The sequence below is a fragment of the Aythya ferina genome (genome assembly GCF_964211825.1).
Source record: "Aythya ferina genome assembly, chromosome: 6".
Lineage (NCBI taxonomy): Eukaryota > Metazoa > Chordata > Aves > Anseriformes > Anatidae > Aythya > Aythya ferina.
In genome coordinates this window covers 28,238,299-28,253,150 of record NC_140303.1, presented here as the reverse complement: position 1 = coordinate 28,253,150, position 14,852 = coordinate 28,238,299, and the positions used below count along the sequence as shown (strand labels likewise).

Below are 14,852 nucleotides of genomic sequence, written 5' to 3'. Positions count from 1 at the left end.
TTGGTATAATTAAGAAGCGACTAGGCTGCTGCTGATTCTTTTTGTTTTATAGTTACCAGAGAAAACCACTAGCTTGTTGATCTGTGAGTGTTATGTTATTATTTAATTACGTTGAGGGCCAATCCTACATTTTGGCCAACTTATTTTGAGTGCTGCATGTTCCAGGGCCTCACTTGGTTCTACTATTAATCCCTTTTCCTTCACAGAAGTTTGCATATTGCTTTGGATTATTTATACTTCACTGTGCTTCCAAATCCATTATTAATCACACAGGTATTGAAATACATTTCACAGATAATACTGGACATACTGCCGTATTGTTTGCTCACATAATGGTCATGCTTTCACTCGGCAGGTTTCTCATACATCAAATTATCATTAGATAAGAAAAAATGTTACGGTGAAGAGTTGCCAACAACTTAATGCTGAATGCTCAAGCAAAACCCTGATGTTCCCAATTCCAGGTGATGACTCCTGGGAACAATAAACGAGCAGATGCTCTGGTTAGATGAGAGCATATCACCTTCAGGGATGTGAATGTTGCAAGGTTCTGCTCAGTGGACTTAAAGGAAACCTCTCGTTCATTTTTTCTCCGGCAGCAGTCCAGATAACTAAACAAGAGAGACTTCTTTTATGGTTGCATTTTGGTTAGTATAAATAAGGGACCGTGTTTTAATTTTGAGACCATCCCACAGCCATCAGTGACTGTAAGCAATTGAGTGTAGAGCTAGAAAGGACCATCTGGGGCATGGACTCCAATTTCTGGCTCGCCCAGCCCATGGGCTGTGGGCATGCTTCCCCAGGCTTCATTTCATCATTACAGCCTCAGAGCAAAAAAAAAAACAAAAAACATTAATAATAATAATAATAATAAAAAATCTAAAATACCAGCTAAAAAGAAAGGAGATTCAAAGCAAGAAAGTAAAGACTGATCAAGAGTTTTAGCATCCCTTTAAGCCCTTTGCAAGAGCAGAAACTATTCGATAAAGCTCCTTGATGATCCCAGCAATCAGCCCTAGCCTACCGTGCAAAGGCCAATTCCCTCTTTCCTCTGCTTTGCTTGCAGGTCTTTCCACCCTGAACCCCTGTGTAAAAATGGCTTTAACCCTGGGTGTTTAAATAGTGCACCAGCCAAGCTCTGGGAGATCCTAACACCACTGGGAGCCACAGCACTTTCTACCTCGTGTATGGTCCCTGCTTTTTAGAGCCAGAGGAGAGCACAGCTTTTCACGTTGGAAGCCGCAAACATGTGAGCGTTTCTCTGCACTATTCAGACAGGGCTGTTCAGGGCTTATATCTGGACATACACACAGCGTGGGGACTGGGGAAAAGCCTGCAAAATCTGGAGATCTCAGCTCTGTTCCCAAATCAGAGAAAGATCTTGAAGTACCTCTGTTTCCATTTCCACATCTGTACTTAAGGAAAAGCAATAGCAGTTTGACCAAGGGAAAAAAGGGGTTGGGGGGGGGGGAGAAAAGAATTTTCTCTGGTCTTTGAGTGGCCGTCATTAAGAAAGAAGTTTGTTAAAGTTGAGGATTGGTTAAATAAGTCAAATATTGTTGGTACAGCATTTCTCTTAGCTGTTCAGAAATTACATTTTTGCTCAAATTAAGTGAAACAGGAATAATTCTTTTCTGTCTGCCCACGCAGTCAGACACACACCGAGTCCTCTGGGCTTATCAGACTTCACAACAGAGTGGAGGACATCCACTGTGTCATCCTCCTTAGTTTCTGCAGTGTCTGCCTCTTTTCAGCTCAGTAAAAGGTCAGTTTCTGTAGACAACAACAGTAACAGTGTCTACATCACTCAAATTCGATCTCTTATCTGAAGTTCAGAAGAACAGCAACACAGGTTTACAGAATTTCCTTCCAGTGATCTCAAAGGACTCTGCGAATGGAAAAAAACACAACACCCCCCCTTCGTCCCCCAGCCCAGCCACTGGGCCCCAAGAAGTGTGACTGTTTTGCAGGTGGCGAGGACATGTCACAAGCGAGAAGTGACTCATCACATCTACACGGGAGAGCTGGGGCACAGCAATGAGCAAAAGAACTTGACTCTGTTGCCTGCCTGTGCTAACAGCTAATCTTAAAAAATGCATAAATGCATAAAATAAAAGTTGGGTTCTGCTTCTGCTGCCCTTTGAATTTCAATTAAAGTCATGTGCAAATGACTCTGCATCCTTCCCTCTAGTGTGATATCAGCTCTAACTTGGCATAGCCTTTGGGAAGGATATTTGATTGACTGAATTAGAGAAGGAAGCTCTGTCCGCACTAAACTCTGCTGCAACCATTTTAAAGATTGACTTAAGTTCAGCTGACCGTGGGGACTCAAGAAGTCTCTTTATATGTCTGTATTTAAAATTTATGTGGAATAATTTTAATCTTCATTATTTATATAATTCCAATATACTATCATAGCTTCTCTAAATACATTTTTTCTGCAGACACCATGAACAGAATTACAGCTGGGCTGGAGTAGCATCCTCTAACCTGTCACACACTTCTACTAGCTCAGCAATAGCCTTGAAAGCAACAACTCCAGCTTGCCTTTATGAGTTTTTTGGCCATAATTTTTCTTCCCAGAAGAGATTTTGAATTCTCCTTGTTTTCCTTGCTAGTTCAAAAGCCTCCATGCTGCCTGATCTCAGACTGCTAGTTCTGGGCTTGAAGTAATGGGATTGCACAAAGGAAGCAAAGGGGATATGCTGGGGTGGAACAGTGTCTAGATGAAGAACTCTTTGGGACCAGATCATCTTCCTGATTTGTCTATCGAGTGCCTTGCTCATTGTGGGACCTGCCCTGGGATGAAATCTTGCTTAAAAGGCAATTGGGTGCATTGTAAGAGAGTTTTACAGTAAAAGAGATCAATAGTTTTTTGCTTGTTTATTTGTTTTTCCTGTAAGAAGGGAAAAGGTTATCAAAGGGAAATGGATGTTTTATCTGGGGGAAGAGTGTTGCTGGACTTTTATTTTTATTTAAAAATGGCAACAACATGACCCCTTCTGTGTACATTTCTCATTACTTCTGTGAAAATTCAAACTATCTTCTCTGTGTTCGGGTTTGCAGCATCAAAAGGATCACAGAACAGACTTCTTTGATGTTACATTTTTCTGCTGATGCTTTCTGTGGTCAGGTAATACCACATGATTAATGTGAAAAGAATTGACCTTTGCTGATTTTCTCATGTTCACTGGCAAGACAAAGATGTAATGCATCAGTGGGATATGAGATATAGTTAAACAAGAAATTCCTCGGAATTAGAAAACAGTTCTTTATCTTCTCAGAATCAACATGATGTATTTCCTTTGTATTTAATTTTTGTGTGTGCTTGTGTTTGCATAATTATTTAATATTAAAGAAAGAGAGTGTGGTTTGGTCATTTAGTTAGTAAAATCATGCCTTGGGACTACCAGGCCTGGGAAGAACTGGCTCCTCTCACTCGGCTATTGGCCAGCCTAAGCAAGTTGCTTTACCTCTTTATAAAATAAGGATAATGGTTCCTCCATTGTAAAGATGTGAGATCTACTGCTGAAAAGCAGTACGCGAGAGTTAGGTAATATTATTTCTGGCTCTCCTACAGATGTGCTTAGTGTTCAGTTTTCCCATCTGTAATGTGGGGATGTTAGAACTAATCTACCTCCCAGGGTTGTTTTGCTTAATTCCATAAAGTACTTGAAAACCTCACATGGAAAGAGTTATAGGAGCACAAGGTTTCTTAATAAAGCTCATTCATGAGTAATGTATTTTTGAAGTAAGTGACTTGAACCTTCACCCATTGTTGGAAACCAACATGAGCCAAGTCGTCTTTGTTGTTCAGCAAAGGTTGGTTGATATATTTTTCCTTACATATTTAATTCTCATAAGGCTTCACATTTCTGGTTGCTGGCTATGATTGAAAGCAGAAATGCCAAAATACCACAAGAGAAGACTGTTTTTCTTTTTGTTGTTGTTGTTGTTGTTTTACTTTTTTCCTGACCCTCCCAGAAGCTGGAAGTTTTGAAATGCGTGAGTCTTCCCCATCACTCTTAGTTCACACTTTCTCCCTGCAAAGGTAGGTGTCTGAAATTGTATTCTCTGAAGATGGAGATTTACTGAAACGCAGTGGGCACCGTGCGTCTTTTGTGATCTGCCCAGCTATGATGTGCAAGCAACTCATGGGTGCAGCAGGGCTGCTCTGATAACCACTAGGTGCTTTATCAGTACTTATCTACCCTGCCTTGAGCTATACAAGACCACATTCAATCTCATCCACTGTACAATTATTGTTGCTGATGATTGCACCTAGCAAGGTAAGGATCTTCTGAGAAGCCGCTTGAGTGCAGAGGCTGCGACAGCCTTTTTACGTCAAAGGGCTGCAAGGGAAAATGAGCCCAACCTCATTTATCTCAATGTCACAACTCCTAGCAGCGGGGGAGGAGGCGAAGTTGGACCAGCGCGGAAGGTTTTTAGGCAGCCTGGCCTTGACCCCGCGGGATGCATTACAAACCCGGATTTGCGGGATCCCCGCCTGCACATAATCCATACGCGAACCGCTCGGCACCAAGCCCTCGATGCGAGGAGGGAAGGACGGTGCCAGCAGTGCAGGAGCGGACTTGGGGAAGTTTTGTGTCGGGCTGCCAGGGTTCCCGTTGCGGGGAGGCAAGGACGGCTTTCTCCTGCCCCCTCCTGGTGCAGGCCTCAAAGTGTGCCTAGGACAGCAGGCAGGGAAGAGGATGCGAAAATGGCACCTTCGCTTGCCAGGGGTTTTGCACCTGGACCCTATGGCTAAGTTCCTCCGTTTTCATGGCACAGACAGGAGATGTTGCCCTGTTTTCCTTGGTTCTTGGCTCTGTAAATCCAGCCGGGCTCTGTGAAAATAAACCGAAGCCGTCTCTAGTGAATGCACTGGCAGTCAGATGGGTAGCAAAGTTTAACTCCAGAATTTCTCAGCAGTATGATCTAATGCACTTCTTCCTGGGAGTGCACTGTCTTAGGAAACACATCTTTTTATTTCTCTTTAAGCTGACCTGATACGTTGCCAACTGTGAACAATGCAATGCAAAACATTTAAAGAAGGTAGAGAAACAGATGCCATCCTCTAGCAAAAGCAGGAACTCCATTCTAGCAGGTAGATGAAAAACCAAAGTTTAATTCTGAGAACAAAACTTGGCAGTTTGTAATATGTTTCTGTCATGCCTTTGGAGAAAACACAGCCCCCAGGAGAGGCAGAGCCACTTGACTGCGTGGAGGCTGCCGGGCCTTGCAGCCGCCATGGATGTTGCATGGGCCAGCGGGCGCAGTGTGTGCTGTGCAGCGTTTGTCCATAGAAATGATCAGCCAAAGTGTAATAATTCAAAATAGCTATTGTAAAGGGTTGTTCCAGACCTGAATCCTTCAGCCTTGAGCACAGGTGGAATATGGTGGAACACAAACTAAAATGGTGATCCCTAAAATTTGGGTGGGCATCCTAAATCTGGAGTATCTGTCTCTCTTCAATTCTGTGTTAAGCTACTCCATTCTTATTATTTTTTTTTAATGATTATCATTTACCAGACCAGAAAAGAGTGCAATGACTCTTTGGCCTTCCGGTTACAGTATTTGCTTGAAATAAGGCTAAATCTTCCTCCCTCTGTTCAGACTAAAAATTCTCTTCTTGTCTCAGTGCAAGTTCCCTTGACACTGACATGTTTCTTACAGTAAAAAGAGCTGATGAAGAGATTTCGACCATTTTGTTAAATTCCTATTCCCTTATGTATGAGATCTGTCTATTGCAGAGATTGTGTCTTCTCCATTTTTATTTTATTTTTTGTGACATTCTATCTTCTATATTTTTTAATAAGTTTCAGCCAGATGTGACTGTACTGAATTTTCAGAGGCTGTTTGTATTTCAGGGGAAGGTGCTGAACTTTCTTCAGGCCCCACGTGGCTGTCCGAACTGGTGGGAGCACTCTGTCTATACAGCTACAGTCCACGCTGAGCCAAAGTGGTAGGTGCTCACTAGGGTATTATTTTTCTGCAACATTCTTGTTTGAAAGACACATGTTGCAGCACTATATGGACAAGCTTGATGATGTAGATTCGTCTCTATGAAAAATAACACCTCTTTCTTTTATGTGTTTTGGCTGAGAAATTTCTATGCAAAGTTTTGCAACTCAGCTACCTCTGGGTACCAGGTTTTCTGTCCAGTAGCTGGAGAAAGGTGTGTGACAGACTTCATGGAACTGGTGGATGTATAGCTGCAGCACTGGAAGGGAGATGGAAAACAAATTATTCCTGCTAAATGGACAATATCAGAGAAGGGAAAAAAAAAAAAAAAAAAAAAAAAAAAAGGCAAGACTTTCTGTTTTCTCCTAGTTGTGTCCAGCAGTTCCAGGGAGAAGGTCTGGCTGCACAAACTTCTCTTCACCCAAGTGATGTTTTACAGGGAAATTTCTTGAAGTGAATTACTTTCATTGAATTCCTCTGGGCTTTTCCATTGCATGGTGTATCTGGTCAGTCTGAAGGGCTGCAACTCTCTGGTGCATTTTGAGAACATCAGCACCCAACAGTGTAGCTATTGAAGCTGAAATGCACAAAAACTCTGAATAGAGCAGTAAAAAAAAATTGGGGGGTGAATCATTTGTTCAACACTCAAAAATTCAGTTATGGGTTTGACATTTCAAGAAAACTTTGCATAAACTCATGTTTATGTGCTACAGACCGCAAAGACAAAACAATTTCAAATCAAAGAAACAGTTTAGTTAGCCTGATGTAAATATCTTGGTGTGCTTTTTTTTTCTTTTTCCATCATTCTTTCCATCAAGAAACACACATGAACTTCACTTCAGGGCAGTGTGAATGTTTTTTCTCCCTTCAAGTTCACCTGGCAAACTGAAAAATTAGTTATTTGTACAGCCTTGGTTGTGAATCATCTTGATTCTGTTGTCTCTCTGCTGCGGAGGACATGTTAGCCCCTGCCACCTTTGCGTGGTGCTTTTGATTTTCTACTTTTTCAAGTTCACCATCATCCAGTTTGGCCTCACATAGTCTGAAAAACACCATTTCTCAAAAAGCGCTTGAACTGTTACAAGGCTCCAGGGCAGGTAAGTACCGAGATAGGTATTAGATAACCAGAACCTCCATTTCTGATCCTTCCCAGTCTCTAGCAGATCCAAACGAAACAACAGCAGCAAAAATCCCACTACCAAAAAAATAAAGAAAAAGAAAAAAAAAAAAAAAACAGCAAAAAAAAACCTCCCATCAAATAATAATAATAGTAATAATAAAAATAATAAAAACAGGCAGACTTACCTCACCTTTTAAATGCAGTAATTCAGATACTGAAGTTTTCCACCATCACATAAAATTATCATTCAATCAGACCTTATGCATAATGGAAGACAAATCCCTCCCCACTAGTTTTAGCATCATGCCCCTGATTTTCACTTGAAACATAAACCAGCAATGATAGCAGTCAATGGAGCCTGAAGAGGTCAGCTAGTCCTATCTCTGCCTTCAGCAGAATCAGTCACACTGAAAATGCTCCTCACTGAGATTCGTGTAAACAAATCTTAAAGACTTCAGTGATGGCAATTCTGTAGCTTCCCCAGGTAATTAATCTGTGATCCTAATGATCCTAATAGCTAGAAAATGTTTCCTGATGTTGAGCAGTCCTGTTTCCACAGTTTGATGAGATTATTTCTCTAAGTCTTTTAAAGATATCTAGCTTGGATGTAAATTTTACAGAGTTTGTAGCATCTTCAGGATTTAACTAGAGGCACTTAAATGTTTTTAGCTCATTTCTAGTCAGTTTTGTTTTACCACCTTTTTTCCTACCAGATTGCATTGCTGTATCAGATCAGAGGTCTCTCTCTTACGGACATCCGGAGCTTCTGCACTCAGAGGGGACCATGCAATCATCACATTTTCTTTCCTGTATATCATAGACTTTTATATTTCATGCTGTTACCCAGTACTTTGCATTTAAATTATGCATAGCTTTTTTTCCCCCTTTTTTTTCTTTTTTTTCAGTCTAAAATATATTTTCTGGAAAAGTATCTAATTTTGATATGAATACATCAGGAAATGGATAATCAATCATTTCCTTTAGAAGTTTGTTCCAGTGGTTAATCGCTGTCACTGTTTGAAAAATTGTGACCGTTTTGAATTTCTGATTTCAACTTCCAGTCACCGGTTCTCATTATGCCTTCCTCTGCCAGATGTAAGAACCCTTTAGTATCCAGTACGCTCTTGTCTGGAAGTAACTATGCAGTGTAAAGACATTACGGTTTTTCTTCTTCTTCCCAATAAACTCAGTAGATAGGTTTCTAAATCTCTCACAGTCAGGTGTCCATTCACCAGCTCAGTCTAGTGCTTGCTCTCTGTTGCCGTTTGAATTTTAATAGTGATTGGTAAAAATTGGACTCCAGGCTCCTGTGGAGGAAAAAACCCATTACTGCTGGCCATTCCCTTATTTATGAGAAGAATGCCTTTGTTTTTTTTTTTGTTTGTTTGTTTGTTTGTTTTGTTTTTGTAAGTCTTTCTGGAGTCTGTAACTTTATGCTGCCTTATGTGCCCACTGTCATCTCTAAATCTTTCTCCAGAATCCCAGCTTTCCAGGGTCCCATCAGGTTTAATTTTTTCTCAGCCTTACGTATCACCTTTGCTCTGACTTCATGAACTTTTTTTTCCGTTCAAATGGGCTCCCTTTAACAAGTGACCCAAAATACTCCCTGGACGAGTATTTTCTCTTCATCGTTATTTACCAGGCTGCTAATATTTGTGTCAGCCATCTGTCTGTCAATGCTGACTTTATATTCCCTTGCAGAACATCAGTGAAAATGCTGAATAGCACCGAGTATACTTCAAAGCCCCGCAGAAAGCCAGTAAAGCATCCTCATTTGATGATGGTCTGATTGACGCAGCTGGGTTTTGTGTTATGTTAAATAGCCATGTCTTAGCCATTTAACATAAGTTTCCTTGATGTTATATAGTGTTTATCTAGTAAGTATGTCAAGCACTAAGTCTAAAGCCTTGAGAAAGTCTGCTACATCTGTGCAGTTAGCTTTTTTGCAGGAAGAACATGAAACCAGTTTTATTTGAGAAGAGCTATTTTCCATAAACCCATGTTGACTGGCAGTAATTAAAATCTTGTTCTTTCATGTTTCAGCAGTTCAGTCCTGTCTCAGCTTTTCCATTATTTTACCTGGGACTGATGTGAGGTTAACTGCTCAATAGTTCCTCTGTAATTGCACTTGATTTCCTGTTCTCCCTCTCTCCCTCCCTCTTTATCTCTCTCTTTCTCTTGCCTTCTCTTTTTTTTTTTTTTTTTTTTTTTTTTTTTCCAGGCTAGTACCCTGCTTCCAGTCACCTGGAATCCCTCTGATATTAAAATTTATTAAAAATTAACATTAGCAAGCCAGAGTTTTCCTCTGTCAAATATTTTAAGACCCCTGGGTGTGATTTATCCAGTCCTGCTGATTTAAAAATGTTTATCTCTACTAGATGATATTTAACATCCTGCTTAGTTCCTAATGGGCTGGAAAGTACTTATTCAATGTTAGTCTCATATAAACACCATCCTGCTATTAATTCCCAAATACCAAACAGAAACATTTATTGAACAAGTTTATTTTTGTGTATTGTTGTTTGCAATTTTACTCTACTTGTACGCCTAAGCAATTCTAACATTATCTGAGAAATCCTGCTTAGCGTTGCCAGGGAGCAATTTTTCATGATCTCCTATATTTTCCTGTAACAGTTTCTTCTGCTTTATATCTCTGCACTTCAGACAGTTGCTATATTTTTGCCATTTGTTGAATCTTTAAAATACTTTTGGTTTACCGCTGAAGTAGCTGGGCCTTAGCCAGTCTGTCCTTGTTGATGCTGATGGACGGAGTCTGTTCTGAAAGAACTTCTGATTTTCATTCATTTTTTCCTCTCTGAGTTTTTCCTCCCACTCACTCTTCTCATAATTTTCCTCAGCTGGAGGATATTAGCCTTTGGGAAGTACCAGCTACAATTGTCTTCATTTTGTCCACTTTTAATTACAAGCTCTTAGAATAATGTTGCTTTCCAGCTGTATGACTGATATGTTCTTTGTTAATCAGTATGAGTTATGAAATAATTTTCACATTGGATGCAGTATTTTCTCCTTATGTGAATGAGTAAGTGCATGTTGTCATCAGATCCTGTTCTCACTCTCATTGGGGTGAACTGCATTGCACCCAGCATTAACAAGATTATTAAGATTTCTCCAGAAACACAGGTGATATCTGGGGAACTCTGAGCTTCATTCGGTTCTGAACCTCAGCTTCTCCAGGGGATAACAGACATCAGACTTTGCTGTTCCTATTGGCCTTATCTCACACTTGGTTCCTTCCTCTCTGCCTAAGTTGCTCCATATTCTAATGCCTTCCTCGGGACTCACTGCTGCAGATGGTGTATTTATATTAAGTTAAAGATCGCATTCCATCTTTCAAATGAGATTAATAAATTTTCAGGCCATTGTGGTTACCCAAGCTGACCTCCTATAAACACAGCCTATAATTCTTCACCCAGATTCCAGCATCTGGCCCCACAACTCATACTTGAAACACAGCATATCTTTTTTAGAAATACATTTTTTAGAAATGTATCTCATGGATGTGTAAGGCTTCTGTCACTTGGACGTTTTTCCATATTTAGAGTAAAATTTAGTATTTTGGTGACTGCATAGGCATAACAGTACCTATGGCTGTTTATAACTGTGTGTGACAGTGGCATACTCCTGTCTTCTCTCTAGCTAAAATGTTTTGCTTAATTTCCTTCGAGTGGATATTGTTTTAGAAATGAGCATGTGATCTGAAAGCCACTGAAAATTACAGATGGTTAATGAAAGATGCATGATAAAATTTTAAAAAATCTGATTGTCTACAGTGACATCCCTCTTAGACACATGTGCCTGTGTATGTTGACTGGCTGTACTTCTGATCATTGTGTTTTATTTTTTTATATTTTCTTTCAAATGAGGATGGAGCAATAGCTGCCAGAATAGGAGAGTGTTATTTACTTTGTGAAAGGGGCTTATCTTTTTGTATCCATGGTTAGTGACAGAAAGCAAGGAATAGGACAGAGCATTCAACCTCTGGGTTTTACACTTATTTTTTATTTAATTTCATTTCTTTTTCTATGGTGAGCTTTTATACTGAAGCCTAATATACTCATGCAGAATGGCATTCTCCTGGGCCTATTTGAAATTCTTGATCTTTTCTGCATCTGTTTAAATCCTGCGTTCATGCACGTACAGTACAGGGTCAAACCTTTTGTTTGTTATTTTTATGGAGTTTAAAGAAAGTCCAAATACCTGACCGAGATACCTGTCTGGTGCAGCCTTGTGACAGTTGCAAAATCTTCAGACTCGGAGCGTCACATGATTAACTGTTTCATGAGGAATAAAAAAAAAAAAAAAAAAAAAAAAAAAAAAAAAAAAAGACATACAATCATGGATTTTGCCATATAAAGGGTGTGCTTTCCAACTGGCAGCTATCTAGGGCTTGTTCACCACTGATCAGAATACAGAAGGTGGTAAATCGTGCTCTGAGGAAAGCAGCTGAGCAATATGTTGCTAGCTTGTTCTCCAAACAGAGTCCCATGGACAGGAAGGCTGATATCTCACAAACCACAAAGCTCAGCCTTTTCTTCGAATTACTGCCTTGACATTTGGTATTACCCCACAGTTTGGCTAACCAAGTTCAGAGATGGATGGGTATACAAGCAGAGATGAGCTGTCAAGGATGCCTTGGGTTGGTTACTTCTATGGAAGTAACATACTTGAGTCCGTTACTGGCACTTTCCAAACCAATACTGAACCCAGGTGCCAGTTTGGCATTTAGAGGCATTATACCCTTAGGGGTTTCTTGTTCCTCTCAAATATAAACTTGAGCTGCTTGTGGAACTTGTTGCTCTGCTAAAATCTCAAGAACTTGTTCATGAAAGGTGTTGTTTTGGTTGACTATGGTTAATCCTGATTTTTTTTATTTTTATTTATTTATTTTTTTAAATAAAGTCCCTTTAGACATTTGAAGGGATTTTGTTACATTTCTGCTATGCTTTATTGGTGTGAATCTTTGGGGACAGGCTGATGTCTAAAGGAAATTTATTATTAAGAACTAGCTATACTGTTTCCCAGCAGTGAGCTTGTTACTGCCACATCTTCATCTAAACTCTGTAATTGGTAATTATGTTTGTCTGACCTACATTCTTCAGTGTAATTGTAGTGAAATACAGTATGTTTCAATTCCTGGGTAAAAATGTCTACAACAGTTGTGGAGTGTTGCCGGGCAGAAGCTTTCACCCCCAATAGGTGATAGCATTTTTGTGGTGGAGGATGCATTTTTTTCAATGTATATAGCACTAGGATCCTATGGGGGTAAAAAGCAATGTAGAAATAAGTTAGATATAATGACATGATTTTTCAGAACCTAGGAAACTAATGGTCAATTAAATCCCAGTGGAGGGCGCGTATTAGCTTCCTAATTTGTTTTGGACCCATGGCTGGAATGTGTACACACATGCTATTCAGTCTGGAGCATTCATGTGAAAGATCCTTTGGGTAATTTAACAGCTACAAATGGCACTTCCATCTAAAATTGTTATTGTGCTGGTTTTCTGCACCAGTTGTGTCTTCGGTAACAGATCTGATTATCAGGTTAGAAAATTCTCTCTCTCCTACTGATTTAATCATTTAAAAAGAAAGGAATAAACAGTTTCCTTCTGAGGTTCTTCAGAGGTTAGAATGTCTTCCTTTCCACTTAACAAATCTTTTTTTTTTTTTTTTTCCCCATCATTATTTATTTCCCATAAATAACATGAGAAATATCTTCCCTATGGCTTCAACTCAGAAGTTTTCCAAATTCTGCACCCATGAAGCCTGGAGGATCCAGTAGATCATTAGCATTTCCCAGTACATGGACTAGATAATCCAACCACAAACCTGGGTTTTTGAGCCTTTCACTCTCTGGCTTATTGACCCACAAGTTTTTCATCTGTTCCTTGGAGGCTACTGAGAATTCTGATATTTTCTCCATCTGTTTCTTGAAATTTCCCCTGTGAGTACTCGGCATGTTTCCCTGTTCCTTCCAGATGACCCTCTCTTGCTGTTCCCACCGGGTGTCATAAACTCCATGACTACTTCCAAGAAATGTTAAGGTGAGTCGCATTTTATTTATTGTGCTGAGTAATGCCATTAACACATTCCAAATCGATCCATCAAAGAAGTCAGGCTGGAGAGCCTGCTCAGTGGCAGCTTCAGGTCAAATATTTAGGTGGGGCACTGCCGTTCACCTGAGCACTACGTGAAGCTGTTATTGAAGAATATTGCCTAAAATACCCCTCTGGGCTCAGCTGGAGTTGCTGGCCCATTCCACGAAGTCAGCCAGCTGCTCCTTTTAGAGCCCCCCTCTGAAATGTGAACACAGGACAGTGAAATTGCTGTCTCGCCAGATCATTCATCTGGAAGAGACATTATTAATAAGGAGCGATAGACTTCCCATTGAATCGGGATGAAGGTATGTTTATTTTATCAGTGTTTTATTTTCTCATTTTTTGAGTACAGTGATGAGCCTCTGAGCACAGCCTGGTGGAGGCTGAATCTTGCTTTAGGGGAAGCTTGTGATATTGACTTTTCCAATGGCTGGAGTGAATGTTGGCAAAAGCCGTCCCTTCATGTGAGGGACACCAAAGTAGTCAAAAGTTACAGAATCAGATAATTCCCTGTGATGTGTTAGAGATATGAGGGGTGCTGTCAAGAATTTGTCAAAAAGTTAATTTGGAGTCCTTCTGAAGCTGTGGTTGATAAGGGACAGCTGTTTGTTTCCTAAATAATAATAATAATAATAAATCTATGAAAAGTAATTATTTTGTATAGAAATTATTTCTATCTACATATTTTGCCTCATGCATCATTGAAGTTATGCTGTGGGTTCCTCTAGATCCTGTTCACTTCCAGCTGTGCATCCTCTTTGGGCTGTAGGTACTGTGGTATTTCACGATCCACCCTTTGGGAAAAGGAAAAACAGCCCCTAACAGGAGTCCCAGCTGCAGGAGGGCTGGGCGAGCTGGAAGGCTGACTCATGGGGGAGAACGGGAAGAACAGGACCACAGAATGACAGTGTCCCTGGTTACCAGGGCAACACTCTTAAATTGGAGTATTTCTTTATTTCAATCAGAATATTTTTTTTTAATTTGAAATATTTTGATACAGGTTTTGTGGTTTTGTTTTTATTTCTCTGTAAAAATGTAGATTTTTCAGGGGAAAAATATTTTTTTTGTTGGTGATGGTGTTCGTTTTTAAGTCAACATTTTTTTATCAGTCTTTATAACACGCCAGTTTGATTTCGAAAACAATATGGTAGCCATCATCATCTTCTCATAATCATCGAACCTTTTGCATAACTTAATAGAAACACAGATATCACTGATAAGTCTGGAGGGACTTAGAGAGGTCCTCTGGTACAGAACAGGGTCAACTACACTCCCAGAAGGTATATGGTTGTAGAAAAATTCCCATTGTGTAGATTCACCAGTCATTTTAGGGAACCTTATAGTTTCCTTCCCTGCCCCTACAGTTATTAAGCATTGTTACCAATCTAATTTTTGCCATAACTATCAAGCAATTAAATAGAAACATTGACTTTACTCTGTACAGCATTCTTCTGATCATTTACAGACCACTGTATCTTCTCAGCGTCTTCCTAATCCAGTAATGTCAACGTTGTGTCCTTGGTCAGAGGTCTATAATCCGTGACCTTCATGCTTGTTCTCCTCAGACTCCGTGTCTTTCTTAAGTGTCATGCCCGTAGTTCCTATGAATAGTCTTATCCCAGCATGCACATTTCTGATTGCAGACAAGATCC

At 40.0% G+C, this 14,852-nt stretch overlaps 1 protein-coding gene across 1 annotated transcript in view; it reads left to right on the top strand.

The window, feature by feature from the left end:
* GLI2 (GLI family zinc finger 2) overlaps window positions 1–14,852 on the top strand; it is a 297,910-nt gene that overhangs the window by 71,568 nt on the left and 211,490 nt on the right. The window contains exon 2 of the mRNA XM_084523598.1: window positions 5,871–5,965. The gene's annotated coding sequence lies outside the window, so the exon portion shown is untranslated. The remainder of the gene's footprint in view (window positions 1–5,870; window positions 5,966–14,852) is intronic.